The 6,000-nt window shown below is 46.7% G+C and overlaps 1 protein-coding gene across 3 annotated transcripts in view; it reads left to right on the top strand.

Annotated features, from left to right (window-relative positions):
* The first annotated feature begins 29 nt into the window (after positions 1-29).
* The window catches only part of FYN (FYN proto-oncogene, Src family tyrosine kinase), a 138,737-nt gene continuing 132,766 nt past the window's right edge, over positions 30-6,000 (top strand). For all 3 annotated transcript variants that reach the window (XM_041478099.1, XM_041478098.1, XM_041478100.1), the window contains exon 1: positions 30-121. The gene's annotated coding sequence lies outside the window, so the exon portion shown is untranslated. The remainder of the gene's footprint in view (positions 122-6,000) is intronic.

The following is a 6,000-nucleotide window of genomic DNA, read 5'->3' as shown; positions in this document are numbered from 1 at the left end:
GCGCCCCTCGCTGCGGGCGGGCGGGCGGGGGCAGCCGGCGGAGGAGCGGAGCGAGGAGGATGCGAGTGCGGCGGCGCCGCCCCGGCCCCGCGCTGCGCTGAGCCGAGCCGAGCCGCCTCAGGTAACGGAGGGGCCGGAGCCCGCCCGGAGGAGCGGGGGCGGGGGGATGCATGGATGGATGGATGGATGGATGGATGCTGCGGCGGGTCTGCTTCCTTTGTGCGCCCGAGCGCTGCCGGGGTGCGGGGCTCCCGGCGAGGGGAGGCGGCCGCGCTGCCGCGGGTCCCCNCCCGCCTCCCCCGCCGGGAGCCGCGGCCGCAGCGCGGGCAGGGCCGGGGGCAGCGCCCGTGAGCGCCCGTGCGCCGCCCCTGCGTGCCCGGGGGTCGCCCGTGTCGGGGTCCCCCGCCCCCGCGGACGCCGGCCGGGGAGAGGGGAGGGGGCGCAGCACAGGGACGTATTTGTTGTCGCCGAACTGCGAAAAAGGGGAGGGGGGGGGAAATAAATAAAAAGACCTTCTCTCCCTCTGAAATAAATCGTATAGGATTTGCGCGTCTGTGACAAAGGCCTCTTTCAGGGAAGAAAGAAGGGACGCACAAAATGCCCAAGGGTGGTAGGATGTGAAAAGAGGCTTGTTTCTTGTGTCTCCCCTAGAGCCTCTCTGTTCCTTCCCAGACGAGGCCGCTGATCTGGTGCCAGTTCCTTTTCAGCTACATTTGAGATTAGGGAGAGATACCAAACGCCACACCATGGGTGCCAGCGTTTTGCTGCGTCTGCAGAGCCACAGTGTACGTGTCGCCCGACCTCCTTAATAATGCTCCGTTTGGCCTCTGCTTCCTCGGGATCTCGCCTGATTTCTGCTCTGTGTGGATTCTGCGTGTGCGTGAGCTCTGGGAGAGGGCTGGCCAGGGAAGGGGGTCACTTTGTGGAAACAAGCCCATGATACCTTGGTCCGTTCAGCAGTGACGGGGAGGGCAGGGCTGAGTAAGTGCTGGTGGAGAAGGTTTGGGCTGAGTGGAAAGCAGCCCTCTGCAGTTGCTCATCCGTCACTCTGATATGCTCTGATTCTTAAAACGCTAAATAACGAGTGACCAGGGCGGACCGGGCTTTTGAAATGCCCGTGAAACGCACAAAACTGGGAACGCCTTTGAGACCTTGTCATTTTCCTCCTTGTATACAACCTCCTTAACTCCCACATCCTTCCTTCCACCATCCCTGCAGCTGTAACACTTTTTAGGATCTCCTTCCCACCCCCCTTTTTTTTTTTCTTTTTTTTTTTTTTTTTTTTTTTCTTTTTTTTTTTCTTTTTTCCTTTTTGTCTTGATGTCTTTTTAACTAGCGTTCTGGAAGCCGAGAACTGTTGCAGGTGAAGATCTGTTTGTTTATGTGCTGGTGGAGGAAGTGTTTTCATTAGGGTTGACTGGTCTGGTCTCCCATGAGGAGGAACAGTAGGCTAAGGGGACACTGTCAACTTGAAATCCAGAGAATGTGCGTGATGAATGGAGAGCTGTGTCCAATATTACACTCACTGTTGAGCTCCCTGCTGGAGATCTGTGGTTTTTATAAGCCTGTCTTCTGACTGTGTGGGTTGGTCATGCAGTGAAGGAGTAAAAACACACTTTAAACAAAGTCCTGTTAAGTGAACAAAGGAGTGCAGAAGAAAAATACCAGAGTGGGAAGGGAGGGAAGGCAACATCTCCAACTTCTCAGTTACATCCATTGCAGCCGCTGCTTGACCCAGTGGGAAGCTGGAGGGGCTACAGTTCATTTTTACAGTTGCACATTTATTTAGTATCACTAAAGTGTTACTTTTGCCCCAGTGATTCAGGAGTTTTCAGCACCTTGATGTGCATGCTCCGAAAACTGGTAGCACTTGATGGATGTCAGTAGGTCAGTGTCTTTTCACAGCATAAGAACAATTTTAAGAATGGTATCTCTTGTGAAAAAGACATGGGTTCCTTCCTGAGCCCTTTTAACCCCACAAAGTTATCATTTTGATGAAAAAGAGAAAGATTGCCTAATTAATGCTTTAGAAATTTGTATTTTGTTGATAGTAGGCTGCAGATTTGCTGAAATGTTCAGATGCTTCTTAGAGGGTGCCTGTAAGCATCCTTCCTGTCCACTTCCAGCAAATTACTGCCTCATCTGCGTGGCTTGTCTTTGGCAAAAGAAACAATTTTCAGTATGAAGTTGTCTGATGGTAGGCCACTGGCTGTGGTGTTTTGTGGTTTATGCTTCAGGCATGTTGTTTGAGAAATTCTGTGTTGCCTGCTGGGGAGAGACATAGTGGCATAAAATACCAGTTAAGTATAAAACTCTGAACAGCCTTCTCTGGAAATTATTTTGGTGTTGAGTAAATACATGTCTTCAGTGAGGGACAAATGACTTTGGCATATGGGCATGGCAGTCAGTATAAGCCAGAAATGAATAAGGCGGTATAAAGAAGTTGGTTATTAATCCTTTTAACAAGTGTCTTGAAAAGTTAGGACCTAGTGATAAATTTCTAATTCATATGGGTAAGAAAAACATTGCTGAGGAACTAGTTATTTTTGACAGACTACAACAGATTCCATGATACCTTTATGTGAAAAAGCTAAATGGTGTAATCTGAAATAATGAGTGGAGTCTGATATGGTGAGGGCCTCTGTGACCACTGGCCCTGTGGCTTAGCTGAATATACTAATCTGGACATGGTGTCATCGGCACTGATTTACAGTGCAATAAAATTGTGGCTGAGGTGAGTGAAAACTGCCCAGCACATTTGTGATGATTTCACACTGTAATATGGGACTGTAATATGTTATATGTTATATCTACAATATCATATGTTTAATTGTGATAAGGAGAGTATAGAGCTGTTTGCCATCTTATGCCCAATTACTTTTATTTAACCAGCACTTTTCTGTCTTGCTGCATTACTGTGCTTTTTACTTCAGGGAGAGAAAGAGTTGGAGGCATGTGCTTTCCCTTCATCCTTCTCTCTGGGGTGCACATTAATATTTGATTCAAACTTGTTCTGTAAAGTTCTGCTTAATTCAGTTTGGGCACTACTTTGAATGTATAATAATGGTGTTTGTTTGTGTCATGGACAGTGCTTTGTAATTTGCTTTATGGGCAAGTCTGCTGCTGGCAGTGTGTATTGTCAAAGTGACCTTCCTTTCAGAGGGAGAAAACCAGTAACTCCTGGCCCTCTCCCACCCCTGCAGCTCCCACAGAAGTGTCTTCACAAGTCGCTTTGACCCATTACTCCAAAAACAGGACTTGAACCGACGAATCTAGTTCACCCGAGCAGTCTCATTGAAATCCAGCAATTAAGGATTCCTTTGGTGACAAAAGGCCTTGGGAGCTGTATTGTGCAAGTCAGCCATTTACTTGAGGCGAAACCCAGAAAAGGGTTTGCGTGCCTCGGTGAGGAGCACCCTGAGCTGTGATCCCTGTAGATGTGGCTCTCCTGAGCCGGGGATGTGGCTGCTTGCTGTGCTGTGCTGAACGCACTGTGCACCTCAGAGCTGCCTTCCCAGGGCCAGGGAAATGCTGCCAGGGCCACCCAGTGCAAAGTGCCTCAGAAGGAGGTGAAACTTCAGGGCTGCATCTGCCTGCCTGCTGGGTGTCTCACTTGGTACCACGGGGGCTTAAGTTTAACTACTAGAGGTTAAAAACCCTAACCTTCTTTTGGTGAGGGAGTAATTATTTATATTAAAAAAAAAAAAAAAAAAAAAAGAGAGCACACCAAAAACCCAAACAAACAAACAAAACAAAGAAAAAACCCCAACCAGCTTTGCATTTCACTAGACGATAAACATGCAGGTGTAGAACAATTGGGATTTCTAGCATTTGCATCCTGTCATGGGTTTGGCCCTTAGTGCCTGACGTCCAGACAGAGAAATGACAGGTGCAGATGAAACAGGAAAGGTTGAAGCTGTTTCGGTGCATTTGAGGCGTGTGTGGCTCTCCTTCGGGAGCGAGCGCGGAGCCCCGTTAGCGTTAGCGCTGTGCTCTAGGGCAGCCTCACTGCTGGCTCAGGCAGGGCTCTGGTTTCGGGCAGGTAATCTGCCTCCTGCTGTGACAGTGGTCACGTTAAACCTGTCTCTGGGAGGTGTCCCTGGGCCCTGAAACTGGAAACAGGCCTGACCTTACAGGAGTTGCAGTACCCTGTTGCTGTCCTTACCACTGGCTGCGGGAAAACAATCACATTTTGTAGAGCTTTTTTGGAACTTTAGTTCACTTGGAACGGAAACAAAATTGAACGGTATCACTGCTTTTACTGGGGGAGGTGAAAAATCATATTATTTCAAGTCAGTCAAAACATGATGCCTCATCTTGCTTCTGACTGTTTTAAATGGTAACTTGCTGTGAAAGCAAGGATTTCAACTCAAAATACTGCCACCTGTTTGGAGCAAAGTAGAACCTTTGACACCTTGACTTTTTACTGGAGTATAAAACCAGCAGCAGTTTTATGATATTGATAGAACTAAATCATCTTGCAGAAAATGACTGTGGGATTTTTCCTGACCAGCTCTATTGCTTGTATACCGTGAATTTGAATGAATGTTTTTAATCTGAAAAAGCTATCAAAAAAGATAGCCTGGCAGTATCAACTGATTTGAATTAGAGGGTCCGGGTTAAATCTTTTTTTCCAAGAGGGAAGAGGACAGCAGATTAATTTTAAACTTGCCCTTCCTAAAATGCAGCTCCTTTTTTGTATAAGAGACATCCCAGTTTGAACGGATGATGTTGGTTATGACAAGGTGCTATGGGGAGATGTTACCCCACATCTTTCTGCCCAGCTTTTCCTGATTTAGAGAAGTCTTGCACTTCTGAAAGTTGCCCCTCCCACACTATAATTTTCTAAAGTATCTGTGAGTAATAATAAGTCCTTCTTGCTTAAGGCAGAAGCCTACATTTTTAGAGCAAGTTCATTGATGTTCATTGTACTGAGATGTGTTTTAATGTGATGAACTCTACAAGGCAGCTGCAATGTGAGAATGTTTTGATGAGAATGGGGAAGGTGACCCTTCTGTGCTTATTTGTTGTACTCTATTTTGTTGGATTTTTTAGGAGGCAACAATGACTGGAGGCCTTTTCTGGCCTAGGAAAATTCTTTGTTCTATCCTGCTTTAGGTTCCCTGTGGCTACAACCAGAAAGGAGGGATGTTGAGAAGCGGCTGTGAGTGATGTGTTCAGTGCTTTAAAATACAAAGGATCCCAGTCAGCGCTCCTCAGAGGAGCCAGAGACATTTTTAATAGTATTGAATCCTGTGCTGTGAGAGCAGCTAGTCTGCTCTCCCCAAAACAAAGGCACTATCGCTGACCAGCCCCAAACAAAAGGACTCTGCCTCACATAGCTCACTTTGCTTCACAGCTCTTTGCATGGCCTCTGGAAGATCATCTGCACATCCTCCAAGCTCCCTTGCAGCGGCTCTGGGAGCTCTAAAAGACAGATCAACATCTAAAGCTTTGGCTGTGTAAGGATGATTATAACCTAAAATTGAGACCTTACATTTCAGACAAAATGCACCATCAGTACTAAAGCCTCCATAAATGCTTGGAAAGTACAGTTTTATTCACCAAAGTGTTGTTGCTCGCAGTGGTGAATTTGGAAAGTGTTTTGAAGCTGAAAGTGATGATAATGGCACCAGGACAATGTATGAAGAAGGGGAGGAGTAGCAGGGTGGAGGGACATTGAACAGACCGAGGGAAGAGCTGGCTGAAGCAGGCAGAGGAAGCTGCCCTTGTGTGTGTATGATTGAGGACATTTGCTTTAACAGAAAAGAAGTGTTTGGCACCACTTTAACATGAAAATAACTCTTGTTTTAGTGATTTTGGGAGGAGTAAGGAGGAAACCTCAAATGATTGGCTTGGCTTGCATGAAATATCTTCTCTGTTTAAAATTGTCCTTTTCCTCTTGGCTCCAGTTTTCCTCTGTTAACAGATTTGACCAAAATAGTTCTCGATCCTTTTTGGTATAGTCCAAGTTGAAAATATTTTTGCCAGATAATCTCA

The sequence above is a fragment of the Pyrgilauda ruficollis genome, unplaced genomic scaffold (assembly GCF_017590135.1).
Source record: "Pyrgilauda ruficollis isolate IOZ18807 unplaced genomic scaffold, ASM1759013v1 scaffold43, whole genome shotgun sequence".
NCBI lineage: Eukaryota > Metazoa > Chordata > Aves > Passeriformes > Passeridae > Pyrgilauda > Pyrgilauda ruficollis.
The sequence above is the reverse complement of the archived record's forward strand: the minus strand, read 5'-3'. Positions and strand labels throughout refer to the sequence as shown.